Genomic DNA, 13,699 nt, shown 5'->3' on the forward strand with positions numbered 1-13,699 from the left:
AAAGAATTACTAATTCATAGTAAATATTAAAAAACACATATTAAAAACTTCAGAGCAGGCCGGCGCCGCGGCTCACTAGGCTAATCCTCCGCCTAGCGGCGCCGGCACACCGGGTTCTAGTCCCGGTCGGGGCGCCGGATTCTGTCCCGGTTGCCCCTCTTCCAGGCCAGCCCTCTGCTGTGGCTAGGGAGTGCAGTGGAGGATGGCCCAGGTGCTTGGGCCCTGCACCCCATGGGAGACCAGGAAAAGCACCTGGCTCCTGGCTCCTGCCATCGGATCAGCGCGGTGCGCCGGCCGCAGCGCGCCGGCCGCGGCGGCCATTGGAGGGTGAACCAACGGCAAAAGGAAGACCTTTCTCTCTGTCTCTCTCTCTCACTGTCCACTCTGCCTGTCAAAAAAAAAAAAAAAAAACTTCAGAGCAAAAGTTGACTAATATAGCATTACAAATTTTGAAATTGTGTACCATGAGTGAAAAGATAAACTTAAGGAAAGTATTCCTTTGTTATCTAGTAAGAAAATATTTCTTTTTCTAAGTGTGTATATATTTTCCTAGTAAAGATTTTTTAAAAAAATTATTTATTTGAGCAGCAGAGACAGACAGGTGGACAGGGATCATGTATCCTCTGGTTCACTCCCTAAATGCCTTTAGGAGCTGGGGCTGGGCCAGGAGCTGGGAAGTCAACTCCAGCATCATATGTGGATGACAAGGACCCATGTACCTGAACCATCACATGCTGCCTCCCAGGGTGCACTTCAGCAGCGAGCTGGGATCAGAAGTGAAGCCAGGACTCAATCCTGGGCACTCAGGCATGGGATGGGTCTCAACTGCTGTGCCCAGCACCCACCCCAAAAACTGAATATTGTGTGCTGTAATCAGAGACACAGACTATCATCACACTGATTGTCTGACCCCACAGCAGTCAACCGCATAGGCTGCCTACTAGAACCGCAAAGCATAACCTCTGCTGGCACACCTGCACAGGTGGGCACGAGGGTTCAGAGGAGCACCCAGGAGGAATCCCAGAGCTTGCCCCACACAGCATCTGCTCCTTCTGCCGGCAGCTCGCGTCCCACCCTGCACGCTGCTCCTCGGCCCACCACCTCTCTGCTTCCTTCTTTATAGGATGGCCCCACCAAGTCCCACATCTGTTTCTCACAAAGGTTTTCAGGTCTGTCCCTGATGAGATCAGATCACTTCACTATCAGCCTGCCTGTCGCCCGTTCTCTGGAACACAGCTGTAGTCCTGTGTTTCTTCGTGCGCTATCTTTGTAAAGAGATTCTGCCATTGGATGATTAGCCCACACGGCTGCAGAAGATCAGCCCATCACTGGCAGCTTCAGTCCTCGGCACTTAACTGGTAGGCTGTGCGTGCTTATGGAACAAACCTATGAATTCTCTGCTTAACCTCTGGCAGGTGCAGTTTAAGAGAATTAGAAGCTAGAGCAAAATGGTGATGCACAGTGAAGCAACACACTTGGATGCACCATAGCTTCGCTCCGCACCCTGCTGTTACACTGGGGCATTCAAAAATATAAGTATTCTGTCCAAGTAAACACTGTTAAAACAGCCAGATGAAGGTTTGTGGAGCACCTGGCATCATCTAGCACAAAAGCAGATGTTAAATAAACTGCACCTGTAGCGGCTTACAATTACTTTAGCAAAAAAAAAAAAAAATTAGTGTACTCAACACTGATATCAGAAAGAATCCCTAACTCATTCCTGATTCATGAGTAAGCTGTAAATAAAGGCCAATTTCTGATAGACAACATATCTCAAAGGTTAGTTTAGTGCTGGAAACAGTTTCTGGGATTAACATGAGCTAGAGATTCCAGTGCTTCCAAAACTCTTCCAATGAAACACCATAGGCAAGCACACACATCCAACTAGAAGACCCATGGATGCCAAACCAACCGTTGATTTCTCACATCAGCTAAACCCCACTCTTGGTTTTGTGAAGACAGCAGCTATTTAGTGTTTTGACGTCCTCTGCTGGGTACCAGATCATTCTGCGAAACCGTTTTGTTGGGGGTTAGGGGGTTTGGAGGTGGAGGAGTGGAGACTAGTGCTGGTCACATGTTCCTGGGACATGAACGATGACATCTTGCCAGGTCCAAGAAGCGGCAAAGTCCCCAGACGGTGCCCTGTGTCAGGGAGGGCAACTGCAAGGTACCCTTCGTGGAGCGTCAGGTGTCCCACGGACGGGGGAGTGGGTTCTCGCAGTCCCACCTCAGAAGTACTACGGCTTGGGACAAAGGCAATCCCTCCGCCTGGGGTCACCGGATCTTGGCCCCTCAGTCTGCGCCCACTTCACAAAGCCCATCTTCCTCCTGCTCCATGGGTTCTATGCTGTTACAAGGCAGCCACGCCTAAGGGTGCTCTGTGCCCTGATCAGCCCTGACACTTTCTAACAGGGAAAATGGAACACGACACTTCTCAGCTTTTGAATTGGCTCAGTACCTAAATAATCTCCTAAGCACGTCTTAGTCTTCTGCTTTCCGTCTTCAGCTCACACGGAATAAACAGGGTGCAAAAAAATCTGTGAGCTCAAGTCGTGAGGATGATGGGTAAGGACAGAAACTTCAAACCCCGACCTACAGGTGTTTTGGAACATGGCTTTTTTAGTTTTAAATTAAAAAAATAGTAAAGTTATTTACATAATACACAATTATAAAGAATAATGCGTACATTTATGTCATGTAAAATATGATTAATATAAACTAACAAAGTAAATTAAACAATTCTGCATAATAAGCGGTACAAATTATAGTATCAGATGCTATCTGTACTGTGGCCACAAGATGGCAATGTAGGAAACGAAAAGGAAAGCATGAACCTGGGTCATGATCTTGGGAATCCTGGTTATGTTTAAGCTTTCTGTATATATTCCCAATAAAAATATTTCTACAACTATTTTAAGTATTTTTCACAAGAAATTTGGACACTAGGAAATATTATATACAAACAAGATGATTACTCTAAATCATACATTAAAAAGCTGATAAGTATCCATAAAGGTATGGATATAGTCCCAGGTAAGAATGATTTCTGGGGCTGGTGCTGTGGCATAGCGGGTTAAAGCTATGTTGCAAGGCCCAGCTGCTCCACTTCTAATCCAGCTCCCTGCTAATGCTCCTGGGAAAGTATCAGAGGATGGTTCAGGTCCTTGGGTGGGCCCCTGCCACCCACATAGGAGACCTGGATGGACTTCTTAGATCCTGGCTTCAGCCTGGCCCAGCCCTGGCCATTGTGGCCATTTGGGGAGTGAACCAGCAAGTGGAGGTCTCTTTCCGTCTCTCCTTCTCTCTGTAACGCTACCATTCAAATAAATACATCTTAAAAAAAAATGACTTCTGAATTCTGTATCTGTCACCAAAGTAGTTTCCGGAAACTGCACCAATTTAAAGGATATTTGCCAGTTTTACTGCATTCTCCTAAACATTTAACATTTTTTATCCTAAAGTACATGTGAAAAGGGTACTTGAATATTTCAATTACCTGAATATCGATTACTAGTCAAGTAAAACTTTTTCCTCATATATTAATTTCCACAGAGTTCTGTGAATTGTAAGTCTTTTCCCAATTTGTTGCTCCTTTTTTTAAAGATTTATTTTATTTATTTGAAATGTAGTGTTACAGAGGGACAAACAGAGGGTTCTTCCATTTGCTAGTTCAATCCCTGCTGCAATGGCAGGGGCTGGGTCAGGCTGAAGCCAGGAGCTCCATCTGAATCTCCCACGTGGGTACAGGGGCCCAAGAACTTGGGCCATCTTGCACTGCTTTTCCAGCTGCGTTAGCAGGGAGCTGCATGGGAAGTGGAGAAGTGGGTACTTGAAACAGCACCCACATGGGATGCCAGCACTGCAGGTGGTCACTAATCTGCTGTGCCACAACGTCATCCCCTGTTGCTCCTGTTCATTTGAATCTATGAACTTACTCCATTATTTTAATTAATTGAGAAGCAGAGGGAGCAGGTGCACGTGAGCACACACACAGACCTCACATACACTGGTTTACACTTCAAACTCCTTAAAGCTGAGAGCCCGTAACGCAATCCAGGTCTCTCTCACAGGTGGGTGACAGAGAACTGAGTATTTGAGCCATAACCTGCTGCTTCCCAGAGTATGTGCTAGCAGGAAACAGGTGTCAGAAACTGAGCCCAGGTACTCCAACGTGAGATACGGGGGCATTCTAACCGGTGGCCTGAGCACTCTGCCAAATGCCAGTCCCCTTTCATGAATTCATAGCATAACTCCAAGAAAATCACTCATCCACCCATCAGATAAGTACTCATTTATAATCTGTCTTAATGTTTCATTTTTTTTTTTGCCTTGCTTACTTTACATCTTGGTGTTTAGCCAAGGTAGAATTTATTCTCTTCAATACTCTGAGGTGACAAGTGAATTCAGCCATTTGTCTTTGCAAATAGCCAATTTCTTCCTTTACTGAATAATTATTGCTTCATGACCCATTCTTTATGGTAAATTAAGATTTGGGGTATATTTCTGGAACTTTTATCCCTTTCCTGTTTCCATCATTTTGTGAACTTATTCTTTCTATATTCATTATTATGATCATACAATGTAATAATGACTATATTAATAAAATAGTAGCTGACAAATACCATATGTTCTCCCTGTCTCTGTGACTCTGCCTTTCAAATAAATAAATGTTTAAGAAAATAATAAAAATAAAAGCAAAAAAGGTACTGCTATTAAGCCATGATTTTTGGCAATGATGTGCATTGGCCTGGAAGCAGCAAATGATGGCCCAAGTATCTGCTTTCCTATCGCCCACATGGGAGACCTGGATGGAGTTCCTAGCATCTGGCTTCAGTCTGGACCAGCTTTGGCTGTTGCAGCCATTTGAGAAATGAGCCAGCAGATGGAAGATAGATCTGTCTCCCCACCCCCCACCCCCCAACCCCTCAACCTTTCAAATAAATAAATAAACCTTAAAAATTCCAAACAGAAACAGGGTGGGCATTTGATGCAGCTGTTAAGATGCCCCTCAGGATGCCTGCATCCGATACCAGAGGGCCTGGGTTTGAGTGTGGGCTCTGCTTTCTAATTCCAGCTTCCAGATAATGCAGACCTGGGAGGCAGCAGCGGATGGTTCAAGTACTTGGGTCCTTGCTACCCACACTGGAAGCCTGGATTGAGTTCTGGACTCCTGCATTTGGTCTGGCACAGACTTAGCTATTATAGGCATTTAGGCAGTGACTCAGCAGATGGAAGATTCTCTCTCTCCCTCCCCCTCTGTCTGCCTGTCAAATAAATAAAAACTAAAGAAGTATTTTTTTTTTCAATTTCAGAACATACTGATAAAGAATTTGCACTTTAATTCAATTAGGAAACACAGGTCTCATCTAGGCCCTTTCTCTCACAAAATCCATGCCACCATCACTGCACAACCACAATCTCCTCCAAGCTTCAGTGTCCTGCTTTCTGAAACAAAAATTTGGGAAAGAACTGGAAGTTCCAAAATGATGACCTGGATCTCACCTGATAGTTTGACAATAAAAAACAAAACCATAAATAAGGACTATTGTATATATAAATCAAATGAAAGAATTCTTTATCATATTATAATTATAAACATACAATATGCTTGCTTACAAGGATAAATCATCATATGTCAAACCTTTAAATAGAATTTTCATTTTTAAACAAATGTTCCCATTCATTTGAATCACAATATACTCAATATTCAGTCTGTTCCTTCTTGTTGGAGTGTTCTACAGATTTCTAAAAAACAGTCTTGTGTATCATATTTATTACATTGTGTTTATATTTGTCTACAGAAATATTACAGTTCTCTAATCGTATGCATTTAGAAGAATTGCCAGCAATCAATTAATGCCATGCTACTCTTTCACTTCAAAGCAATTTGTATTTAGCTCATCTCTGCCTGACAATTATATATTCTCAGCCATCTCTTAATAAACCACAGTGCAATTTTGATTCTACAGAACTTGTCCATCTGGAAATATGGGGAGCTTTCTTTCCCATTCCATTATTCTCAAGACACAGTAATCTTATGGGTATTAGTTCTACTACAAATATCTTTTCATAGCCCTGTGGAAATTTGAATGTCAGCTTCCAAAAGAAAAACCTAAATGAAATTATCAAATGATCATATACTCTGGGATCAATTTCTGCTTAACAACACTATGATTCAGACCTGATCAATATGTCCATTAGGTGCATGGCGCCTAGAGCTGATTACCTGGAAAACGTGCCCTCGTTGAAACCATGGCAATCACAGGGTGGTGATGACTGGTCTGCTTACAGAGCAGAGGGATGGGCATGTCTCTGTTTGTAGACTGGAGATACCTCAGCCCTGATAACTCGAGTGAGGGGACTCTGGTCTTCTAAGGACAGAATTGAAATATGACTACTAGACCAGTGGTCAGGCACCAGTGAGGATGTGCATGTCCCACATATGAATGCCTCCCAACCATCCCCAGCTGTGGCTCCAACTCCAGCTTTCTGTCCACGCAGACCCCAGGAGGCAACAAGTGATGCCTCAAGTAGTTGGGTCCCTGCCACCAACCTAGGAGACCTGGACTGTGTTCCTGGACTCCCAGACGCCACTCACCCACAGCTGGTGTGGGCATTTTCAGAGTGAACCACATGAACTTCTCTCTACCTCTCAAACAAGTAAATCTAAAAGTTAACACAAAAATCCTGATACCCTACTAGCACTGCTACGATGAAAAGAAAGCAGTGCCAATTCCAGAATGACCGCTGTGTGCACAGAAATGACACACACACAGTAACACCTACACAGAGTGGTGCTGCTGCACCCAAAGAGGCCCTCATTTATGGGGAGGAGGGAACCAGGGGTACAGTAAATAAAGAGCACACGTGTGGATGGCTAACGTGACGGAATAATCAGATTGGGAGTGAGATCAGGAGGACGACCCTGAGAAGGCAGCTTCGGAGCAAAGAGCTGAGCTGGGGGAGGTGCCGTCTGCAAACTGGATGTGGACGCATCAGGATTTACGCCACGGGGAATGGAAGGGGCTGCCAAGCAGTGCCTCTCCGCACAGACAAGCACCACGCAGGAAGGACACACATGTTTATGGACCTCACCAGTGAGTGCTTGTGAATAGGAAGTGGCATCTGGCTGGGAGCAACAAGCGGTGGTGAGAATGACACTGCCCGGTAACTCTGCCCCGCTGAGGTCAACTACACAGGTGAAAAGTACAGGCTTGGTTATGGAACAGACAAAGACCTCAGTAGTGACAATCCCTGAGCACAGGGTTATGTGGAGCAGACAGAGGCGGGAGTGAAAACACACTGCAATAATTTGCAAAGGGGGTTAGTAAGCATGAATTACTGAACAAAACATTAGAAAGGGAAACCAATTGCAGGAAAAAGTAAATGCCCAGTATATGCATCGGAAGTTTCTAAGAAAAACTGTATGAATTATTACTTTAGGACATAGCTCCTTACATTGTAACATTAAAAAAAAGATTTTCACGTCTAAGATGTATTTTAAGTTATAGTGTTTACAAGAGTTCACTAAATGCTTTTTCAACCCCTGAGAAGTTGGCTGAAATGGGGTGTTGTTTCATTAACAATTAAGATGAAAGTGTTTGCATTGTGCAAATCAGTACTTCCAGTATATCAGTTCACATTTTTCTTTCTTTGGAATTTCAAGTCTACTAAATAATGAAGAGCAAATATAATAACTGAATGTAAATAATTCTGAAGGATTCCGCTCTGTGTGTAGTTCAGGCCAGCCTAAACTATCCCTTTTGCCTGTACTCAAAACAAAATGAATGTAACTTGAAAAACTAACCAGTAAGTACCGAAACACAGTCATTTCTCAGTCCATCAAGCTCCAGCAAATGGATCAATAACTTTAAAGAATTTTATTTATATAAAGTGAATGAATTTCATGTATTTCATTTATACAGATTTAACAGCTACTTCCCACTCATGCTCCAAGCATCCACCCTCCTCCTTAGTTTCTTATTTTTTCATTTTTACAATAGGATTCTTGCATATTATTTTATAATCACAAGCATAATCTTCATATTTTTAAAGACAATACCTCAGTTAGAATTAAAATATCTGCCTTCCCTTGAATGTTACTTTGCGGTTTTAAAACCACATAAACAACTAACTTCAAAGTACCAGAAACTTAGTAAACCATGTATGTAATTATTAAAGGAAAAAAATATTTATCAGACTTGTCAACACCTGGCTATAAACTATCCCTATATCTGCAAAGCAATTAAGTTATCCTCTGGCATCGCTTAATTAAAACTCAGTAACCTTGATTTCTTTGGCCTGTTCTTGTAATCCCTACGTTCTCCTGTCCTTCAGTGTTATTTCTTCATGCTCTATAATATCTCTATGCGTCTTTCCAATGCAGACTGCTTTTAAAAGTACTTGTCTTTGCCTTTAAAGAACAAGTCTCTGGTAGCAGAATCTTGATTCTTCTAAATGACCTTAATTCTGCTCCTTCTTTCTGTAACCCCCACCAAAAGCCAATGGCTATGAAAGAAAATATCCCACAAACTTCCACAGAATGAAGAATTCTGTAAATTACCAATCTGTTAAAATCCAGGTTAGTGGAGGTATAATAATAAGTCCCAGAAAGATGTGTCTGATTCCCTTCTTTCTGATAATCTAAAACCTGGACTGTGTTCCTGGGCTCCCAGGCTCCACTCACCCACAGCTGGTGTGAGCATTTTCAGAGTGAACCACATGGACTTCTCTCTCTACCTCTCAAACCACATGGGTTTCTCTCTCTACCTCTCAAACCACATGAACTTCTCTCTCTCTACCTCTCAAACAAGTAATCTAAAAGTTAACATACGAATCCTGGTACCCAGCTAGCACTGCTACAATGGACAGAAAGTAGTGGCAATTCCAGAATGAGCATGAGTATGTGTGTCTACGAATAGCAGTGAATGGATCAAACCCTGTGGAAGGCTCACTTGCAGGGCTGGCCAGATGCAGTCTTGCTCCTGGGTGGTGGAGCTTGAGGCTCTCTATTTACAGCCTCTGTCTGATGTGGCTATGGGGTGAGGTTCATACTGCCCGGCCCTAGGGGACCTCTTACATAGCAAGAGTAGAAAGTGTGACCCTTTCATTTGTGACATACCTGATCTGTAGATCAACATCAAGATTTCCTGAACTCTTAAATGGATGGTTATTCCACCAGATGTGAAATGAAATTACTCTTCCTGATGTCATTTGCAACAAAGCTTCAGCAACATGCCAAATATTGTTATTTTATTTGGACTCAGGACAAACCAAGGCCTGTGTTGAGCCCTGGCTCATGAGTAGGATTTACTGCACTTGCAGCCCAGCCTCCCAGCAAGGGTAAGCGAGGTTGGCCCAGCACATGTGCGAGAAGGAAGGGAAAAATGCCTAAAAGAAAGCCTGGTGTGAGGAAGAATGTGGAGAACTATGGGGAATGCGAAAAACAACTAACAGCATCGAGAAGCACTGTGGATTTAGCTGAACACCCACGGAATGCTTCAGTGGAATGTGACCAACTGTCAGAGATGGCAGAAGAATTGAGCATTAGTTGCTATTTTTGTAATTCTGCACACAGTTTCCAATCCGTGCACAGTGTGGGAAAACAAAAGTGCATGATTTAGTCTTGCGATTGTGTCATAGAGCATGCTGGTATGTGCAGCTCTGGGAGTGGTGGATGCAATATGTGGCTTCGGCGAAACCCGGGTGGACCATGTTAGGAACGTCTCAGTACACGTGCAGTGCCTGCCCTCTATAGATGCTGAGTGTGTTGAGTGTGAACCAGGTGTAGGGGATCACAGGGGCAGAATACTCAGTTGCTATTTTTGCTCTCACTTTCTCTATGAAGATGATCAATTCCAGCATCAAGCCAGCTGCCAGCATTTAGCAGTAGAAATATGTAAGGGTGTTTTCATGCCATCAGCTTGGTCCACATTCGTGTCTCCACTGTAAGGCTTGTTTCTGAGATGAGCAAACAAAGAGCAAGGTGCTGAAAGCAATGGGGCTGGCATTGTGCAGCAGAGGTTAAGCAGTTTCCTGTGATGCCAGCATCTCAGATGGGTGCAGGAGAGAGTACTGGCTGCTCCACTTCCCTGGCCTTATGGCCATTTGGGGAGTAAACCAGTGGATGGAAGATCTCTTCTTTTCTCTCTGCAACTCTGCCTTTCAAACAAAATTAATGAATCATAAAAAAGAAATTCCTTTGAAGAAAGGGAAACAATGATCATTTTGGGGCCAGCACAGTGCAGCCCCTTAAGCTGCCACCTGCAATGCCGGCATCCCTTATGGGTAGCCAGTTCAAGTCCTGGCTGCTCCACTTCCTGTCCAGCTCCCCGCTAATGCATTCAGGAAAGCAGCGGAGGATGGCCCAAGTGCATGGGCTCCTGGCACCCCTGTGGGAGACCTGGATGGAGCTCCTGGCTCCTGGCTCCGGCGTGGCCCAGCCTTGGCCATTGAGGCCACTATGGGAAATGAACTAGCAGATGGAAGATCTCTTTGTGTCTCCTCTTTCTCTCTCTCTTTCTGTAACTCTGCCTTTAAAATAAATAAATAAACCTTTAAAAACATGTGTCAGCAAGAAAAAGGGGAATAGCCTCCTGGCCCTAAATGTGGCCATGCAACTCAAGAGACCAAGGATCTAGGCAGGTCAACACGGGCTGGCAGTGAAGAGGGCAATGGAGCTTCTGGGTATAACGCTGATTGGAAAAGCCTTTCATCTGATGAATGTGGGAGTGTGGTTACCATGAAGAGGAGGAGGTGGGGTGTGAAGCAGAAGAGGATGCGGAGGCAGGTGGAAAGGATTCTGATGCTGAGCCATCAGACTTAGTCACTGGTCTGAATTGAGAGAGGATCTGTGCTAGTGGCTATGGTCCCTATGAGGAGGAAGGGAACCAGGAAGCACTGCTTGCCTGCAGGTGTCTGTAGGCGAGAGGGGCAGGAATGTATGTGTGCCTGATGAATCGCATGCAGATGTCTCAAAATCCTACCATTCTGGCCTTGGGCAAAAGACTAGTCACATTTACTGGGCCAACTGGTTGGGCATAGTATTTTTATGGGAACTGATAAAAACACTGCTTATAATTCATTATATCTCATTTTACAAAATGTAGTAGATAAAATGAATTGCTGTATTTTTATGTCTGTCCACAGAATGAATGTTATCATCTAAATTGTCATTAAGTATTATGTTATCTTTAGTTGCATGATATTTACGTTCTTTTAGCAATTTGCTCATCCAGTCTCTTTCTCACAATGTATGTCCTGAATAGTGCTTATTAGCATTCTCAAATGTATTGACAAAGTGACTATTTGGCCATTTTTTGACAGCAGAGCCATATCAGAAGCGCTATCACTACAGATGTGTTCCTCAGGCAATTTCATTTCTTTTTGAATAAATCTAGTATTTCACATTCAAAGAAAAAAAGATGAGCAATTAAAATTGTGTCCCACTTGCCGCCCAGAGCAACTCCATATGAAAACCAGCCCCCACTCACTCCGTTGACTTTCAACAGTCCAGCCTGGAACTGTGGCGAGCCTGGGATTTTGCCCTCATTGCAAGTTCAGAAGTTAGCCTCCTACAGTTTCTGAGAAAACAGAAGGGACACCACAAGCCCTCCGGCTCAGAGACAAAGGGCAGTTTAACAATCAATAGCAACAGCTCTAGTACCCCAAATCCTAATTACTGCAGGATACAACAGAGGAGGGCTGGGGGCACCTGTGCAAGCCGGGAGGAGTTTTTTGGGCAAGAATCCCAAGATGAGGAAGGGCTTGCTCTTATGCCAGGGTGGCTGGTGGCTGGCCCCTGCTCCCTTCCAGAGAGAGACAACAGTTTAACTACTCTGCAGTTTAAATCTCTTCCGGGGAAGGTGATGTCTCTATCTTTACTATCCTAGGCTGTACACAAATCTAAGCAAATTGCTTGTTAATGCTTAGACTTGAAGAAGTAAGATAGGTCCATGATGAACTGTTACCCGACAGTGGGTAGAAGAGCGTTAGAAGGTAATAACAGCAATATTAGTGACAGTAACACTCACAGTAGATGGCACTTTCCATGTGACTTTTCCTTTCACTGATACTTTGGCAAGTTCCATGTGATTCTGTCGACATTTAAAGAAGAGATGGAGCCCGTGTTGGTGCAGTGGGCTAAGCTGCTGCATGCGAAGCTGGCATCCCACAGAGTGCAGGTGTGAGTGCTGTTTGGAGCCCTGGCTGCTCCGCTTTCAATCCAACTCCCTGCTAATGTGACTCAGGAAGGCAGCAGAAAATGTCCCAGGTGCTTAGGCTCCTGCCACCCACGTGGGAGACCCGGATGGACTTCCTGGTTCCTGGCTTCAGCCTGGCCCAGCCTCAGCTATTGCATCCATTTGGAGAGTGAACCAGGAGACCAAAGATCTCTGTCTCCCCTCCTCCCTCTCTGTAATTCTGCCTTTGAGATAAATATAATAAATCTTTTGAAAAAGAGAATGAGACAGAAATTGATAAGCCTGAAGACACTTGTATGAGGTCATATAACCAATAGTTTCAAAGCTTCCAAACTGTCCCTAATGCAATTCTACAAGGACATGTGAAAATCAGCATTGCCTGAGAAGAATGAGCAGCAGACCACTAAACCAGGTACAAGCCTTATAATGTCATTGATGCAGGAACAACGTGTCCATGGGACTGTCCCATCAAAACGCTGGTCTCCACTCCAACGGATACAACAAATGCTGGGGCTGCATGCCATGGAAAACAAATGCTTTTGGGACCTTAAGAATATCATATTGAGAACTATGGTTTGTTCATAACGAGATGCCTGAACCACAGAGGCCTGCCTCACACAGAGGTCTGGGCCAGGAAATTGGTAGCCTGCACTGGGGGTAAAGACTCTAGGTGGAGTACCAACCATGCTAGCTCAAGCCTCATTTCACATGTGTACTTAGAGACCATTGATTCTAGAACTGCTGCTGCTCTGTGAATGAAATCTAACAAAAGCTAGAAAATTTTTTTAAAGAAAACAGTTATTCAAATAAGCAACAGCAAAGACGTTGTAAGGAATATTTTGATCCCCCCCCCCCTTTTTTTTCTGGTGAGAAACCTGACATTATTAGATAAGGACCAGGCGTTAGAGCAGCTTCCAGGAAGAACACTCCAAGTGCCTCACCTTCCTCATGACAACTTAAGAGCTGGATCAGATTCTCACGCGAGAACATACGTGGTTTCCCTGAAACGCCTCAACATCTCCTTCGGTTGTTAACTTTTCACCCAGACAGCAGACAGTTTTCCTTCCGTCCTCTCCTGGCGTGCAGTATTTTACTGCTCAGATGTCAAACTCCCTCACACTCCTAAACAAATCCCACTCTCTCGTGCCAACATCTGAAATTTTGCCTGTAAATCAGAACATGCTGGGATGGAATTGCTGCTCCTATCATCTACCACTCCTCCTATCAAAGCATGTAAGGGGATTAGTTAGAAAACAGCTACACTAAGCTTGCATTTCAGCCCTGTCTAGCAGCAGGCTACCTTTCGGCAACAAAGACCAGCCCTGGAGAGAGCAGAAATACTTAGTAAGGATGCAGCATTAGTTCTGCCATCTTATAACACGATCTAAGCATGAAAATTACCATTCTGAAAAGGAGAAAGAAACTTAAGACGTCGAAACATACAAATAAGCTGCTTGATTTTTCTCTCTCATGGTTCAAGGCAGCTTTGTTCAAGTATT

At 44.0% G+C, this 13,699-nt stretch overlaps 1 protein-coding gene and 1 pseudogene across 7 annotated transcripts in view; one reads left to right on the forward strand and one right to left on the reverse strand.

The window, feature by feature from the left end:
* CACNA2D1 (calcium voltage-gated channel auxiliary subunit alpha2delta 1) overlaps nt 1-13,699 on the reverse strand; it is a 516,209-nt gene that overhangs the window by 85,271 nt on the left and 417,239 nt on the right.
* Nucleotides 9,387-10,923, forward strand: LOC103348708 (zinc finger protein 330 pseudogene; annotated as a pseudogene).

Source organism: Oryctolagus cuniculus, chromosome 3 (genome assembly GCF_051225735.1).
Source record: "Oryctolagus cuniculus isolate XC-2025 breed Fujian yellow rabbit chromosome 3, ASM5122573v1, whole genome shotgun sequence".
In the NCBI taxonomy this organism is placed as follows: Eukaryota; Metazoa; Chordata; class Mammalia; order Lagomorpha; family Leporidae; genus Oryctolagus; species Oryctolagus cuniculus.